The 18,514-nt window shown below is 42.9% G+C and overlaps 1 protein-coding gene across 2 annotated transcripts in view; it reads right to left on the bottom strand.

Moving 5' to 3' along the window:
- LOC121009181 (discoidin domain-containing receptor 2-like) overlaps window positions 1-18,294 on the bottom strand; it is a 78,334-nt gene extending 60,040 nt beyond the window's left edge. For both annotated transcript variants that reach the window (XM_040442102.1, XM_040442104.1), the window contains exon 1: window positions 18,128-18,294. The gene's annotated coding sequence lies outside the window, so the exon portion shown is untranslated. The remainder of the gene's footprint in view (window positions 1-18,127) is intronic.
- Between the last annotated feature and the right edge of the window lie 220 nt (window positions 18,295-18,514).

Here is an 18,514-nt window from a genome sequence, read left to right as displayed (position 1 = left end):
TCCAGTACACACATTCCTGTGGTCTCCTATCACCCTGGTACAAAGACTTACCATCCAACTGACACTGTTTACACCATCTATGATGGGCATACATTTTACCACCACCACTAGACTCATTCCATCACTTAATGGGCAGAAGATCCTACAGCAGACATCAATTGACCTCATTGACTTGCTGGTTCTGTTCAGAGGGTTTCAAATGCTAAAAGATACCTCATTTGTCAAAATTGATGGTAAAGACCAGTGCCACCCTTGTGAACAAATGACCTATGTTGTCTTCCAACTCATATACGATGTAGTATTTATAAGAACTCTGCTTCATTCCATTAGGTTCCAATGGGAACCTTTAAATTCGACACCCACGATCTGATGCAACCTTTAAGGTCCCAGACAGTTTGTAGCACCTATAGGAAGCTTGAAGTTGGACACCCATGATCTGTTGGGATTTTTTGACAGTTCATAATTCCTATAGGAACCTTAAACTTAGTGGGCCATGATCTGACAGTCCGTAAGGTCATACACGGTTCATTGTTCCTATAGGAACCTTGAAGATGGACATCTGTGGTTTGATGGGATCTTTGAGGTCCTAGATGTTTTGTGGTCCCTATAGAAACCTTGAAATTGAACATCCATAATATGTTGGTCCCAGACAGTTTGTAGTTCTTATATTAACCTTGAAGGTGGTAAACCATGATCTGATGCTGTCTTTAAGAGCCCAGAAACTTGAAGTCAGAAATCCATAATCTATTAGTCTGTTGGGATCTGTAAGTCCCAGGTAGTTTGCAGTTCCAAAATGAACCTTGAAATTGGATGGCCATGATCTGCAAGGTCCAAGATACTTCAGATACAACCAGGGCCTGGTTAGCAGGGGGCCCCTGCTTCAGTCGGGAATTTTCCAGCTAGGAGTCCCTGCTCTGACTCCATATATCCAGTTAGTGTTATTCCCAAGCATTGTCATTATGCTTAGGAACACCCTGTGTATATAAATCTAATTTAGACTCTATTTTTGAAATGTCTCTGTAAGGATTTGAACTCACAACCTTCTACATTAAGGGCAAGAACCTTAACCACTGGGCTATAGAGCTCAATGCTAAGTCAGTGCTGAAAAACCTCATAGAAGTTTCTCTTGTATAAGACAAGAGAAACTTCTATGCTGTTTTTAACAGAAGTGAAACATCTATGATGTTTTTTCAGCACTAACTTAGCATTGAGTACTATAGCCCAGTGGTTAATATTATTGTCTTTAATGTAGAAGGTTGTGAGTTCAAATCCCTACAGAATTTTTTTTAAAATAGAGGCAAAATAAAACTTAAATACACAGGGTGTTCCCAACAGTGAACAATTTGATTTTATTGAGGAAAAAAATGAAGCAAAACATAAAATATGATCAAATAACACCCGTATTAACCTACACCACCACAGTATTTTTTTTGGGAAAGGTGGCAACCCTAACAGCACCCTCACTCATGATCTCTATAGGCCCGCTCACTGCAGCAAGCTAAGCTTTATCAGGACTCACTTTAAAAAAAATAAAAATAAAATTCTTTCCATTGCGATATTCTGAACCATATAACTTTTTATAGTTATGTCCACGGAGATGTGTGGGGACTCATTTTTTGAGGGATGATCTGTCGTTTTTGACAATACCCTTTGGGTTGTGTAACAGCGTTTTTTTTTTTAAATTCTGTTACGCCATTCACCATATGGGCTAACCTTTTAGTATGGGCGCTTTCGCATGTGGCGATGCCCATAATTCTATTTTTTTTTTGTTTCTTTTTGGGAATGTGGGTGATTTTAATTTTTATGTTTTTTTTTATATTTTCAAAACTTTTTTTTACATTTGTTTTAATTTTCGTTAAGTCCCCCAAGGGGACCACAACGTACAATCATCAGATGTAAATTGCTCCATTATTCTGTATGGAAATCACTATATCACAGTTCAGTGCTGCCACCTAGTGGCCTGAACTGGGATATACTAATAATGAGCCTGGAAGCCTAGTGCAGGCTGCAAATCATTTTTTAGAACAGGGTGCTTTCCCCGATCTCCTCTGGGGGAAAGCGCGCCTGAAGAGGAATCCCGCGCTTCCGGTTTTTAACACTCTCAGATGCCGTGAGTAAGGGGAACTCATTGCTGTGAGAGGAGGGGGCATGTGGCGTATTCTGGGGCCATGAGGGTGAAGACCTGCGTGATGAGCTTTACCTATCTGTGAGGGAGCGCCGGAATCCACAGAATGCAATTGCGTTGTTAGTACATTATTACATGATTTGGGGCCCCGCTTTTGATTTTGCCCAGGGCCACATTTTGTCTAAAACCAGCCCTGGATACACCACATTGATGTTTGTGACCATGGTCTTAAAGAACATTAGCTCCTATGTATACTCCTCTAGAACTAGAGATCTTTAGGGACCTAAAATATTTTTCCATACTGATCCCCCAGCCCAGCAGTACATAGCCCCGTTAATTATCTTGCTATTACAGTACAGGACACTGCTGGGCCTCAGAATTTACACAGTGATAATCTCACCGCTAATCCTGCAAGTAAATCTAGTCCGAGCAGATACTTTAAAATTAGACATCCCTCTAAGTCTGTCATGGCATCGGTCCAGCTTCTTGTTACTGCCGGCTGGAGGGTGGGTGCCGGGGACGCGATTTCATTTTGGTTCAGTTTAGGAGCTAATCAGTGGCGTACATAGAGAAGTAAGGGCCCCATAGCAAGGATCAAACCAGGCCCCCCACACAGGACAGAAGGGTTTCCGCCTAAAACCCTTTCAATGACCCTTGGGCCATTTTTTTCCACTGCCTCGTTGTTTCTTTAAAGGGTAGAGTCCTGACCAAGTTTTCACCCCCAGTAGAAGAGGAGATGATCCCAATTGGGCCCCATAGTAGTCGCATGGTCTGCCGCTATGGTAGTTACGCCCCCGGAGATACGTCCATTGTGATACTGGTGAGAAAGTAATGCCGCAATAAAGTGCAAACCTATTATAGCGGGGGGCTAAAAGTGAACTGACTGTGGGGGGGAAACATTTAAAGGGCACAGTATATAAAAATAATAAAACACATATATAGTCTAAATACCAGGCTCACATACCCTCATCACCCACATACTGTATACCCTTTGTGGGGTTTGGCTCTGGTAGATAGGGTAAGCGGGCGCAGTACAGAGGCAAAATACAAGTTCTTAACTCCAAACGTCAGTGTTTATTCACACTTGAGGCAATTGCACAGAACAGCACGTACCGGTAACTTTGCAGTCTTGGTGTTAATTCACACAAAATGGAAAGTTCATATAACACAAGTCACCTTGCTGGCAGTTCTGCCTCCAGTTGTCCACAGCAGGCTTTAGGGGGCCTGTTTCCCCAGCATGCGGCTATCAGCCCTTCAGCACGGCACAAAGCCTCAGATCACAAAAACAGAGACCTCTCTGCTGAGCCCAGCTGCCTATTTAAGGACAGCCAGGTGCTGCCAAAACCCGGACCGGCACTTAAACTCCGGTCCGGTATTTGACCTCACCTGGCTGGAAACCAGCCCAGCCGCATATGCTGGGAGTAAAATACCTGCCTTGCCAGACACAACCCCTCACTGTGTCACACCTTATATACCCTCATTACCCACATGTACCCTGATTACCCACGTACACCCTCACTACTCACATATACCCTCATTACCCAGATATATCCTCATATACCATCATTAATCATATATACTCTCATTACTTACACATACCCTCATACAGCTTTGTATACGGACATACAGCCTTACACACTATCATACCCTACATTCTCATATACCCTCATACATCTTCAGATATCCTATTATGTCTACTTATCATGAAGATGGTTCCAGCTGATCCCTTTATATCATGAAGGTAAGACATCCCTACTTATCATGAATGTGGGACAAGCTGATCCCTACTTGTTATGAAGGTGAGACAAGCTGATCCCTACTTCTCATGAAGGTGGGACAAGCTGATCCCTACTTATCATGAAGGTAGGACAAGCTGATCCCTACTTATCATGAAGGTAGGACAAGCTGATCCCCACTTATCATGAAGGTAGGACAAGCTGATCCATACATATTCTGAAGGTGGGACAAGGTGATTTCTACTTATCATGAAGGTGAGAGATGCTGATCCCTACTTATCATGAAGTTGGTTCAAACTGATCTTTCTATATCATGAAGGTAAGACATCCCTACTTATCATGGAGGTGGGACAAGCTGATTCCTACTTCTTACAAAGAAAGGACATGCTGATCCTTTATTTTAATATAGGTGGGTCCAGATGATCCCTAGTTTTCATGAACATGGAAGCATCTGGGAGACGTTGACCATGAAGATAGACAGGATTATTCCTAAAGTTGGAACAAGCTGATCCCTACTTCTCCTGAACATAGGACCAGCTGATGCACAGTTCTCCCAAGCTTTTGTCTACTTTTCACGAAAGTGGGCCAAGTGGATCCCTACAGCTCATAAAAATTGGCAAAGTGGATCCCTACAATGGCACAAGTTGATCCCTCCTTGTCTCAAAAATAGTACAAATCAATCCCTACTTCTTATGAAATCAGGCACAGTAAGTTGATCCCTACTTCCCATTATGAAGGACAAACTGATCTCTGCTGCTCATAAACGCGATGAAAACTGATCCTCACTTCTCACATTGGCGAAGAACTCTTAGGGGCACCTGAACCTATACGTTTACACATCAGAGAGCACATTCTGTATGACCCCACCACCACCACCACCAGTGATCTTGACCGTTTTCTAGCTGAGCTTTTACCATCTGCGCACGTTCCTGTGGTCTTTGCAGTTTCTCGGAGTGACCCGCGTTGGGTGTTTTGGCAGCGGCACCTCAACCCCGTCGCTGCATATCCTTCTATGGAGCTCGAGTGACTTTCTTCTGTGGATTTACATTACTGCGGGGTGAGCTCTTAGGACAATCTGCTCTTCCCGGCACATGATGGGCCGGAGTGGCTCTGATATCCCCTTCTGCTCTGTTTACAAGCATTGATGCAGCGGTTCCCGGACGCCGCTCGTCTGTCAACAAATGAATGAGTTTATTCAGCTCGGGTAAACAGTGCGGCGGTTCTATGATTGCTGTATAAAGGATTTCTATGGCCGCGGCTCCCTCCACAATATAGGATTGTATTCATCCTTGTGTGGTCCAGACGGAGACAAATACCCCCCTGTCACACCACATCCACTACTGTCAAGTGGAATCCGCGGCTGTATGCATAGTGTATATAAATCTTTACCCAGATAACGGTATTATACGAGAACTCCCCCCGGGGTATATCCTGCCTGCACACAATGTCTAAGGTGGCTGCAGCGGCCATGTTTAGATGCTATGGAGAGATACTATAGTCACAGAGTCTCCCAGCTTCATAGGGATGCAGAGTCCCTAAGATGACCACGGGCATAGAAGAAGAGATCTCATATCTATCTATCATAGACTTTCATTCTTTCTGCAGTTTAGGTCTTCAGTGCACCAAGGGGCGGGACCAGCACTGGAAGGCTAAGGAGCTTCTGTGCACTGATAGGTAAAGGCCCCGCCCCCTGTGCACTGATAGGTAAAGGCCCCGCCCCCTGTGCACTGAAGTCCTCATCTGCATAAAGAATAAACGTCTTGTTTGTCAGGAACTCCAGAACCAATTTTCACAAAAGAGGTATTGTTTTATTCAGCAGGGTTGACTCTACCAGACAATATGTCTGGTTTGATAGGGTTGAACCTGCTGAAAGGTGCTCTTTAGGTTGCATTCCTAATTTTTGATCCTATCAGTAAAGACATACTCGGGAGCAGCATGTCATCACATTTCCAGCAGCCATCAGACTTGGAGTCCACTGGATGAGATGATGGAGGAGTGAAGCAGGTGTTTGTTTGCAGAGAGACATAGGGGGCAAGGGTGGGACTGGCACTGCTTATCCTGGCACCACAGCCAAGACAGTTCACTTCTGCCAACCCAAATACTAAAAATGCATCATCATAAATCCCCAGTACTAAAGTCCGACATCACCCAGCGACCTATCAGACCTATCGTGTTCTCGACAGAGTAGTCATCAGGAATTTCCTGAGACAAATAGACTCAGACCACACATGAGCAGCAGTGACACAGACCAAGAGGGTCTCCTGGCCGGGCGATATCTGCTGCTGGTGTATCTAAGCCTCTCATGGGTGATGCTGCCTGTAACACTAGGGTATCTAAGCCTATCATGCTTGATACAGTCTATTCTATCTATCTATTTATCTCATATCTATCTATCTATCTATCTATCTATCTATCTATCTATCTATCTATTATCTATCTATCTATCTATCTATTATCTATCTATCTATCTATCTATCTATCTCCTATCTATCTATCTATCTATTATCTATCTATCTATCTCCTATCTATCTATCTATCTATCTATCATCTATCTATCTATCTATTATCTATCTATCTATTATCTATCTATCTATCTATCTATCTATCTATCTATCTATCTATCTATCTACTGTATCTATCTAAGTTTTTGTACAATTCAGGGGTAGATAGGTCATTTAGAAAGTAAAATCGAGTCCAGAACTAATCCGGCGTCTGCAGACAGGGATAGCGGTGGTAATAATAGACGTTATATGTGAAGTTCAGCGTTACAGAGGTTCAGAGCAGGTCAGAAAAACCACATTTATAAGCGGAGGAAAATGAATACGGGGAATGGCGCCAAGAAATATTCTGTTACAAAGCAAGACCTCAGGAAGGAGATTTAAAGCTACACGTCTCCCGCTATTGTTCCATATTGGTGCATCCTTAGAGGGTGCGGTCGCCCCCTTGTACGGGAGTGATCTGTGCCCTAGGGCTGACTGAAGGTACACCCACTGAAGTCATAGGAGGACAGAGCCTCCCGATACACCTTTTAAACATGGGAGTCTATGGCCGACTTATAGCACTGTTAGCATCTACAATGGCATACATCAGGAAATCCTCCATCATATATCACCGAAAAACATGCAGCGTAATAACACCGTTATCTATATTCTGTGCAGTGTTCCTGGTGGTTTGTGACATTTTCTCTGCATTGCTCCTTTCCTGGCAGGATCTTGCTCACATCCCAACCCTCAAACACATCAGACCTGTTCTCTTTTCCCAGAACCTTTTACTGCACATAAGTTATCTGTTCAACCCTTCTATGTACCGCAATCAGAAGTACACAATGACTGTGAATGATCGCCGGCATGGCACAGGAAGGAAGGCAGCGCCAGATTACATTGAATCACTTCTATTAATTGCACCGTCTGCTGTCTGCAGGCTACACTACGGCCTAGAAGTGCAGTACTCGTCTGAAAACGGCCAAGGCTATATATTATAGTACAAAGCATAAAACAAGGTTAGACCTGCGCCGCTAAACTATGTGAAATAAATTACAGGAGCATGCTATGAGCAGTATTATAGTAATTATATTCTTGTACATAGGAGGCAGTATTATAGTAGTTATATTCTTGTACATAGGAGCAGTATTATAGTAGTTATATTCTTGTACATAGGAGCAGTATTATAGTAGTTATATTCTTGTACATAGGAGCAGTATTATAGTAGTTATATTCTTGTACATAGGAGGCAGTATTATAGTAGTTATATTCTTGTACATAGGAGCAGTATTATAGCAGTTATATTCTTGTACATAGGAGGTAGTATTATAGTAGTTATACTCTTGTACATAGGAGGCAGTATTATAGTAGTTATATTCTTGTACATAGGAGGCAGTATTATAGTAGTTATATTCTTGTACATAGGAGCAGTATTATAGTAGTTATATTCTTGTACATAGGAGGCAGTATTATAGTAGTTATATTCTTGTACATAGGAGCAGTATTATAGTAGTTATATTCTTGTACATAGGAGCAGTATTATAGTAGTTATATTCTTGTACATAGGAGCAGTATTATAGTAGTTATATTCTTGTACATAGGAGCAGTATTATAGTAGTTATATTCTTGTACATAGGGGGCAGTATTATAGTAGTTATATTCTTGTACATAGGAGGCAGTATTATAGTAGTTATATTCTTGTACATAGGAGGCAGTATTATAGTAGTTATATTCTTGTACATAGGAGCAGTATTATAGTCGTTATATTATTGTACATAGGAGCAGTATTATAGTAGTTATATTCCTGTACATAGGAGCAGTATTATAGTAGTTATATTCTTGTACACAGGAGGCAGTATTATAGTAGTTATATTCTTGTACATAGGAGGCAGTATTATAGTAGTTATATTATTGTACATAGGAGCAGTATTATAGTCGTTATATTCTTGTACATAGGAGCAGTATTATAGTAGTTATATTCTTGTACATAGGGGGCAGTATTATAGTAGTTATATTCTTGTACATAGGAGCAGTATTATAGTAGTTATATTCTTGTACATAGGAGCAGTATTATAGTAGTTATATTCTTGTACATAGGAGCAGTATTATAGTAGTTATATTCTTGTACATAGGAGCAGTATTATAGTAGTTATATTCTTGTACATAGGAGCAGTATTATAGTAGTTATATTCTTGTACATAGGAGCAGTATTATAGTAGTTATATTCTTGTACATAGGAGCAGTATTATAGTAGTTATATTCTTGTACATAGGAGCAGTATTATAGTAGTTATATTCCTGTACACAGGAGCAGTATTATAGTAGTTATATACTTGTACATAGGAGGCAGTATTATAGCAGTTATATTCTTGTACATAGGAGCAGTATTATAGTAGTTATATTCTTGTACTAAGGGGGTAGTATTATAGTAGTTATATTCTTGTACATGGGAGCAGTATCGTACTCGTCATATTCTTTAAGCTTTATGAATGTAATGGACTACACAGTCACGTGCCTCAGCCCTTGATATAAGGTAACCGAATTTCAGACCTGGGATTTGTATATTAATAAATCCAGGCTGCTCCTCAGGACCAGAAATATCATCAGGAAACTAAAATAGACATAAAGAGTTTTAAATTATTCCTGCGGTTTTCGAACACATGACTTCATTGCTCTGTGGGATCTTATTCAGCCAGATACGTTTACGGAGAGGCAATGACCTGATGGAAAGTATGTTAATACCTAACCCCCCTCCCCCACTAGAAGCTAACAAAACAATGCTGTGTACCAGAACTACCTTCATCAGGAAATGGGTATTGGAGTTACAATCTGTAAATTGGGTTAATTTTGGTGGGGTTTCACAATTCACCATGTTTCCCCACACACCTGGTGCAGGTCTATGAACTTCTCCCCAATCCATATTTTCCAGACCGACAGGTCTTGGAGGCCAGGTAACCCATTGATGAAGAAACCTGCCAGAGAAAGTATGTGGCAACAACCAGAATCGAAGGCCTTATGAAAGAAGAGAATTTGGGAGTAATATTAGCATAATATAATAAATAATACTACCATAAAGTACCGCGTGCCAAATTAGTCCACAAATATTCACACTGAATAGGACCACATTAAAGTCAACCCATGATGGACATGTAGGTGGAGGCCCCAAGGGGAGGAGACCACAGGGCAGTCCTGTGGAGTAAACATGGAGAACTTAAAGGGGAAGTCCACTTGAAATCAATGCAGCTCATTTATCACTAAAAGCATAGTTCTGTGGCCCCTTCTTTTTGGAAAGAGCCCCCCCATCCACCCAATATCATATTTTGACCGTTGACTTTTATATGGCTAGTGTTTAATCAAGTCTCACTTTAAGACTTAAAGTCAAAACTGATAAATTGCTTATGCCTAGTGCAGGGCCTGAGGGTTCGGCATATGATTTAAGAGAGAATTAGTGATTCACGCTCCACCCCCTGTACTAGGCATAAACAGTGTATCAGTTATGACTGTCGCATCCCTTTAAGTCTTAAAGGGAAACTGCTCCTTTTATTAAACACCAGCTCTATAGAATATTCACAGCATCCTTTTCGTGGTTAAGTAGCATAACAAAGAGGCCACCGAGCTCTGCACCTTTTCCCCTAGTCTATCTGTTTTCTCTAGCGTGTCCCTTTAAGTCTTAAAGTCGTAAACCTAGCACCTTTTATGCAGAAGCTTGTCGGCCATGATGGATCTAAATGAAATAAATAAAATAAATAAATACCATATTAATCATTCCCTGCTGAGCAGAGTTACATTCTTTTGCTGGCTGTCTCTTACTGACTTGTGTACGTGTCACTATTTACTGCAGTTCTGGCATTCTATTCATGACTTGGGGCTGCTCTGGATGAGCACAGCCTCATGGGATTGGGGGGAGGACACAGGTTAAAAAAAAAAAGCCAAGAAGCCAAATTTGTGAAAAAGTTGAGGTCTGCTTTAACCATTTCAGTGCCAACTACTAGCTAGCATTCAAGATATCCTAAGAAACAGACACGGAGCGGAGATGGGTGAAGGAGGCCAGGCCTCTCCAAGAATTTTAAGAGATGGAGGACATCTGGAAGAAGGAGGCACATGTTTTCTCCATGCAGGACAGGGGGTGAGGCAAATACACAAGGACAGAGCGGAGGGATATGTTCCTCAGATGACCCCTTAACCACAGGAATCTCGCCCCCTGCCAGGCAACCTCTCCAAAACATGCAAACAAGGACAAGGCGGGGGGGATGGGACACACAGCAAGGCCATGGCGGAATAATGGCTGTCATTATGCTGCCCATAAAGGTTGTCACCCAGCTTTCTAAGGATCCTCACTAAGTCATATAAGTCTTTACACCCTTTTCCTTATATGTCAGTCTTCACTGCTGTTCTGTAGTTCTGTTCACATCTGTCAGCAGTTTTGTACCTATGACACTGATCTGTTGCGTTTGCGCTTGGCAGCTGAAGACATCTGTGTTGGTCCCATGTTCATATGTGTCGGCAATGCTGAGAAAAATAAAGTTTTAATATATGCAAATGAGCCTCTAGGAGCAACGGGGGCGTTACCATTACACCTAGAGGCTCTGCTCTCTCTGCAGCTGCCGCCCCCTCTGTACTTTGATTATCAGTGAAAAGGTCATCATGTTTGGCCCTGTCAATTAAAGTGTAGAGGGCGCAGCAGCTGCAGAGAGAGCAGAGCCTCTAGGTGTAACGGTAACGCCCCCGTTGCTCCAAGAGACTTATTTGCATATATTTAAACATCATTTTTCTCAGCAATGCGGACGCATATGAACATGGGACCAACACAGACGCCTTCAGCTGCCAAGTGCACATGTAACAGGTCAGCCAGTGTCACATGACCCCAGCAATGGGCCATCGGGTCCTATAGTATTCACGGCATGAGCATCCACCACCAGGGGGCAGTCTTTTGGGAATATAAAAGTGACTTATTTCACTTATTATTCTCATAAATTCACCAAAAGCAAACTTCACACCTGGCGACTTGTTTCGCCCGGCGCACCCAGGATCACAAGTATTAAGAGATGGGGCGACCCCCGCCCGGCCGACTGATTTCCAAGATTATCTCATTCCTAGCAAGAAAAGCCAAGTGTCAGTCCTCTGGCACCACAGTCATTTTCTTTCCGCATGGCCGAAGCAGCAGAGCAGTGTATGTAATCTGACCAGCTCTGTGTTCAATCATCCAGGACCTCTCACCCCCCACAATAATAACACCCCAGGGTGAGGGGCGCAGCCAAGGACAAAACAACATCCAGAGTGTAATAAGATGTTACAGTCTCCGCTCCTCCTGGTAATCAGCTGTCTGACTAGGCAAAGAACAGCCTGGCATAGCCAGATAGTGCCGCATGCACGCCAGACACCATTGACTCTAATGGGATCCGGCCGCTCCCTGGAATAAATGCCAGACAAAAATGGAGTCTGACAGTGTGTGGCACCATCCGGCTATGCCAGATCCAGAGAATCGGCAGGCTGTTCTTTGCTGGAAGTTAGAAGCTTGTCTATCTACCTATCTCATATCTATCTAAAGTCTATCTATGTATCTATTATCTATCTATCATTTATTTCTTATCTATCCGTGTATCTACTTCTATCTGATATCTATCTATCTATCTATCTATCTATCTATCTATCTATCTATCTATATATCCATCTCATATCTATCTATGTATCTATTGTATATCATCTATCTATCTATCTATCTATCTATCTATCATTTATTTCTTATCTATCCGTGTATCTACTTCTATCTGATATCTATCTATCTATCTATCTATCTATCTATCTATCTATCTATCTATCTATCTATCTATCTATATATCCATCTCATATCTATCTATGTATCTATTGTATATCATCTATCTATCTATCTATCTATCTATCTATCTATCATTTATTTCTTATCTATCCGTGTATCTACTTCTATCTGATATCTATCTATCTATCAAATCAGCTTTATTGGCAGGACTAAATACATTTTAGCATTGCCAAAGCAAGTGGGAAATGATTGTGTAGGGTTGGGGGATGGGCGAAATATAAAGGGTGGGGATTAAGGAGTCCATGGTATATCAGGCTCCTCTCAGTCTATGGCAGGCAGTAATATATTGTGCTGCTGTGGCCGCTGTGTTCTGCTCTTCCCCCAGCAGTATGGAGAGTCTCTCCTCCTCCATGGAGGTGAAGTCTGGGCAGAGATCAGACAGTCTCCTGAAGTGAGACTCCCTCACTGCTGAGTATTTGGGGCACCGCAGCAGGAAACGAGCCTCGTCCTCCACGGCCTCCTGGTCGCACTGCTGGCACAGTCTGCTCTCCCTGGGCATGTACCTCTGTCGGTGACGCCCGGATTTAATGAGCAGGCTGTGGGCGTCTCAGGATCTGTCGGTCTCTTGGATTGGGCAGTTTCTCCAGATATGGGGCCAGTTTGTACTCCCTCTGCAGGCTCTGGTATACTGTCAGCTTCTGTGGTGTTCTTATGTCGTTCCTCTCTCTACCTATCTGTGTGTCTGTCTAAAATCTATCTATGTATCTATTATCTATCATCTATCTACGGTATCTATTTCTCATATATCAAGCTGTCAATATTTGTCTATTTATTTATTTATCTATCTCAGATAGATAGGACCCGGTCTTGAAGGGATTGATCATGTTGCTTGCTCTCATCTCCCCCATTACATGATTAGGCTGTAGTAATATAATGCGGTTTGAGTGCAGAGAATTATCCGCAGAATGTTCTCTCTCTGTCCCGGGATGTACAGGAATATTTGGATGAGTCTCCGGATGACCTCATGTGCTACAGTGACCAGAGCTCAGCGAGGCCCCCATCACCCTGCATACTCCTCTCTGCTTCACTGCGCCCCAACACAGCAGAGCGCATGATGGGAAGTGCTATGGATGTACATCTCTCTGGGGGTCTTCAGCGCGGTGGTAGTTATCATGGGGGACAGCAAACAGTGGAATGGCTGATAGCAGTGAGCAATAGATGACAGGTCGATGCGGATACACGAGAAAATATCTGATATAAGGAGTGGTGGTGTGCTGTGACATGTGGGGGTCCGGGCACTGAGACCCTCATTATCTACTCACATGGCAGCCATATTGGTGGTCACCCTAAGATATTTAAAGGGGAAGTGCTCATGAACCCATGTTTCAGGTTAATCACCAGGAAGTATTTATTAAGCGGTGGCGGCTGGCAGATGCCTGAGACAATCCCGCGCTCATCGCCGGGCGAGACGGACCCTCTATCTCTACCACTTCATATTTGTGGCCTTGTTAAAATGCCTGAGCTAAGCAGCTGGCAGAGGGGAACAAGATTTCCATTTGCTCAAATTACAGCCCAGGACGGTTGTGGTGGCTGCAGCAAGTTCATGTGTCAGCACAGAGGAGCGCAGCAGTGAGGGGACGACTTCTGCCAGGTAGAAGGAGATATCGTTCATAGGAACAGCACGGAACGTTCCAAGCCGGCCAATAAGCCGGGGATCATAGCCTTGCTATATAAAACGTATGGACGTCCATCCCAGTGCACCATGGGATTTACTAAAGTCCAAAGAAAAAATTTCATTTAAGTGACGTAAAAATGTAAACTAAATAAATAAATAAAAATTGGTTAAAAAAAACAAACAAATAAAAGGTAAAATGCTAAATAAATGAATGAATAAAAATAAAAAAAGAAGACTGAGAAAAATGCAATTAATGAAAATTGAACCAAATTAAAATAAAATTAAATGAATACAAAAAAAATTATGAAAATACCATGAAATTAAAAAAATTTAAACGTTAAGAAAAAATAATGGAAATTAAAAATTAAGGAAAATGCAACAAAAAAGGAAATTAAAAAATAATAAAGAAAGTTGGACCTTAGGGCCTTAAGGCTAGGTCTACACGACGACATTTGTCGCGCGACAATATTTATAATGATAGTCTATGTTGTCGCACTGCAACATGCGACATACTGCGACACGAGAGTCGCAAAAAATCCATTCGAAATGCAGTGTAGTTGTGCCCTATGTGTCGCGCGACAAATGTCGTCGTGTAGACCTAGCCTAAAGGGCTTTACCGATCCCTAGAAAAGAGTCCCACTGAATGTCTAATATACCTTACCGCCGCTCCCTGTCGTCAGTGATCACATGATCTACGGAGCCTTGTGACCTCAGCAGCCGATTGTTACAGTGACAATGACGTGTTAACTACTGCAGACGACCCGAAGCGAGGAGATGCCAACTTAGAGACCATTTTTAAGAGTCATTAAACCTCCGCCTCAGCTTATTAGCGCTTTGTCAGTAAATGTGTTAGTCCTTGCTGAAGTTTTGGAATTTAGTTCATGAATCAGAAGTCGCAGGATGAGCAAAGCATAGCTCTGTGGAAGGATTAGCTACAAGGTGAGAAGAATATACTGTATAAATTCAGAACTGGTCTTAGATTGGATGATGCCCAATGTGTGGAACTATCTGATCATAAATGTCCACACCATACATAATCTAAATATACACGGTGCCATACAGGACCCAAATACCATCTCCACACAGGACCCACATAACAGTGCCATACAGGACCCAAATACCATCTCCATACAGGACCCAAATACCATCTCCATACAGGACCCACATAACAGCTCCATACAGGACCCACATAACAGTGCTATACAGGACCCACATAACAGTGCTATACAGGACCCACATACCATCTCCATACAGGACCCACATAACAGTGCCATACAGGACCCACATACCATCTCCATACAGGACCCACATAACAGTGCTATACAGGACCCACATAACAGTGCTATACAGGACCCACATACCATCTCCATACAGGACCCACATAACAGTGCCATACAGGACCCACATACCATCTCCATACAGGACCCACATAACAGCTCCATACAGGACCCAAATACCATCTCCATACAGGACCCACATAACAGTGCCATACAGGACCCACATAACAGCTCCATACAGGACCCAAATACCATCTCCATACAGGACCCACATAACAGCTCCATACAGGACCCAAATACCATCTCCATACAGGACCCAAAGACCATCTCCATACAGGACCCACATAACAGTGCCATACAGGACCCAAATACCATCTCCTTACAGGACCCAAATACCATCTCCATACAGGACCCACATAACAGTGCCATACAGGACCCAAATACCATCTCCATACAGGACCCACATAACAATGCTATACAGTCGCCTAATAAAAGTGACATACAAGGCCCAAATAACAGCACTATACCTACTCAAATAACAGCTCCATATAGTGCCAAAATAACAGTGGCATACAGGGCCCACATACCAGCTCCAAACAGAGCCCAAATAACAGTACCATACAGTGCCCTAAATAAAAAGTGCCATACAATGCCCAAATACCAGTGCTATGGAGGGCCCAATTAACAGCTCTATACAGTGCACCAGTAAAAGTGCCATACAGTGTCCAAACAACACTACCATACCTACTCAAATAACAGCATCATATAGGGCCCAAATAAAAGTGTCATGCAGGGCCCAAATAACACTACCATACCTACTCAAATAACAGCATCATATAGGGCCAAAATAACAGTGGCATACAGTGCCCCAAATAAAAAGTACCATGCAATGCCCAAATAACAAAGCCATACAGGGCCCAAATAAAAGTATCATACAATGCCCACATAACAGTTCCATACAGAGCCCAAATAACAGCTCCCTATAGGGCCCAAATAATAACTCCATACAGAGCCCAATAACAGTACCATACCTACTCAAATAATAGCATCATATAGGCCCCAAATAACAGCTCCATACAGGGCCCAAATAAAAAGTGCCATACCTAATCAAATAGCAGCGCCATACAGTTGCATAAATAACCCAATTATTCTAGGTCTAGACAATAACAGGATGTTGCCTGTGCACCCGTTACCCTAGGAACTCGCTTGTTGCTATGGAAAGTGAGTCATAACAATGAAGCGGTTACCGCGGAATAGCTGAGCGATTCTGTCAGGATTTCTTAATGACTTGAAAAATATCATGTAAAAAGTAATTAGGAAAACATTTTCAAGGACTGGAAACTCAGTACGAGTGAAATTCGACAATTCCCAAACGGTGTAAGTTTTTCCCAACATCTCTTAAAGTGACACAGCGGAAATATAAGCCCCTCCTCATGAATGTCAGATGACAGAGGCTGAGGGACAGCCCCTCATGGCCGCTAGAGATGAGCGAATTTTTTGAAACGTTTGATTCTGCCGATTCGCAGAATTTTACAAAAAAATCACTTTGTGACAAATGACTTTGTCATGAAGCGCATTTTTTTGTAAGTGGTGGGTGGAATGACAGGGAGCAGCGATAGCGCCGCCTTCCCCCCCTCCGTCACTGTACCCCTCAGATGCCGCGTTCATACATGATCGCGGCATCTTGAGAGTAAAAACAGTCTGAAATTACCATAAATATTACGGGCCGGCCGCCGCCATCTTGCTTGAAGATCTGGAGCGAAATCTCGCGCAGCGCGAAATCATGTCATCACTTCGGCCGAGATCTTCAATCAAGATGGAGGCTGGCGGCCCGTCGTCCGCAAATGGAGGAGGTAAGTATGTGGTTTTTTTTTACACTATTTTATGTTAAATCGATTCGCTGACATGAAGCACGAGGAAATTCGGCGAATCGAATTTATCCTGAAATTCGGATCAAATTCCACTTCGTGGGATTCGATTCGCTCATCTCTAATGGCTGCCATTACAGCGCCCACAGCAGTACACAGACCCCAAATGCCACAAAAAAAATAATCTATGCTTCTATGCACTGCTGTATACTTTCCATCCTCTGTCTTACTGCTCTTCCTGTTTGTCAGTCCTTACTGTCATTTTGACATTCTATTCACTTACCAAGAACAGAATTGACAATCTTGCTGAAGTTTCGTGGAATTGTGTACGTTATTACAAAGTTAGGGGTTCTAGTGAGTTATATTACAGGAACAGGAAGTCAGCCGTGCATCGTAAAATATCGTCCCTTTACAAAAAGAATTAAATATTACGTCAGAATTTTATATCCCGCACCAGTTGCAGGTCTGTGGCCTGTGTAATTACACGTTCACATCAAGCCCTATCCACATCATCAGCAGGTTAAGGCCTCCTGCACACTAACGTGTGAGCGCCGTGGCCGTGCTGCGGCCCGGGTCACAATGCACGAACGCCGACCGGGGGGCAGCCGCAGCGGATCGCGGACCCATTCACTTTAATGGGTCTGCGATCTGCCCGTTCCGCAAAAGGATAGGACATGTTCTATCTTTTTGCGGAACGGAAGTACGGGATGAAACCCCACGGAACCACACCATTCCGCAACTCCGGATCTGTGATGCGGAATGCACACGGAACGGTGCCCGTGTATTGCGGATCCGCAAATGCGGTCTGCAATACGTCAACGGGACACCTACGGTCGTGTGCAGGAGGCCTAAAAGAAAACTGGAAAATGCATAAAAATTCAACATTTTTCAATTCAAAATTCTCAAAAAGTTTTTGAATTTTTATTTTATTTAAAAAAGTTCCAATGTTCTTCATGTTCTTCCAGACCCCCCTCCCCCCCCCCCCAATCTAAATGCACATTCTCCCACAGTTCTAATGCATTTGAAAATTCTAAAAAGAATTCAATTCTCTTTTAAAAAAATAAAAGATTCCCTAAAATTCCGCTGTCTGACAACTTTCTGAGCTCGCCGCCCTCACCATTGTTCCTGCAACATCTCGCTGTTTGTCATTCCGATCTCACAATCCCAGCAGCCAAAAAGTTTCCAACTGACCTGTGTATGGAGGGTAGATGTCCGGGGGGGTTCTCCACGGCCCCCTCTTTATGGATAGTCCTCCAGCACCCCTTTCTTTTTTGTGCGGGGGTTTGTTAAGTTCTTGTTCTGTAATAATCACCAGAGATCTTCCAAAAGTTTGACTGTGATTTTACATCACATCCCCCTTCCGGCTGGAGACAAGGAGAGGAGGAGGAGGAGGAGGATGGAAGGAGGGGAGAGGGGGGCTACTGCATCTGCTTTGCCTTTTAAAGGTGCAGGACACTGGAAAAAGTCTGGATACCGTTCTTTTCGAGCACTGAGGATGCAGGATGACGCGCCGGGGGAGGGGGCTAAAACTTTGCAATTTGGGATACGGATGCAAAAAAAAAAAATGTGTCGGATTGT

This window comes from Bufo bufo, chromosome 8 (genome assembly GCF_905171765.1).
Source record: "Bufo bufo chromosome 8, aBufBuf1.1, whole genome shotgun sequence".
In the NCBI taxonomy this organism is placed as follows: Eukaryota; Metazoa; Chordata; class Amphibia; order Anura; family Bufonidae; genus Bufo; species Bufo bufo.
Note: the sequence above shows the minus strand (reverse complement) of the source record. Positions and strands in the feature narration are given on the sequence as shown.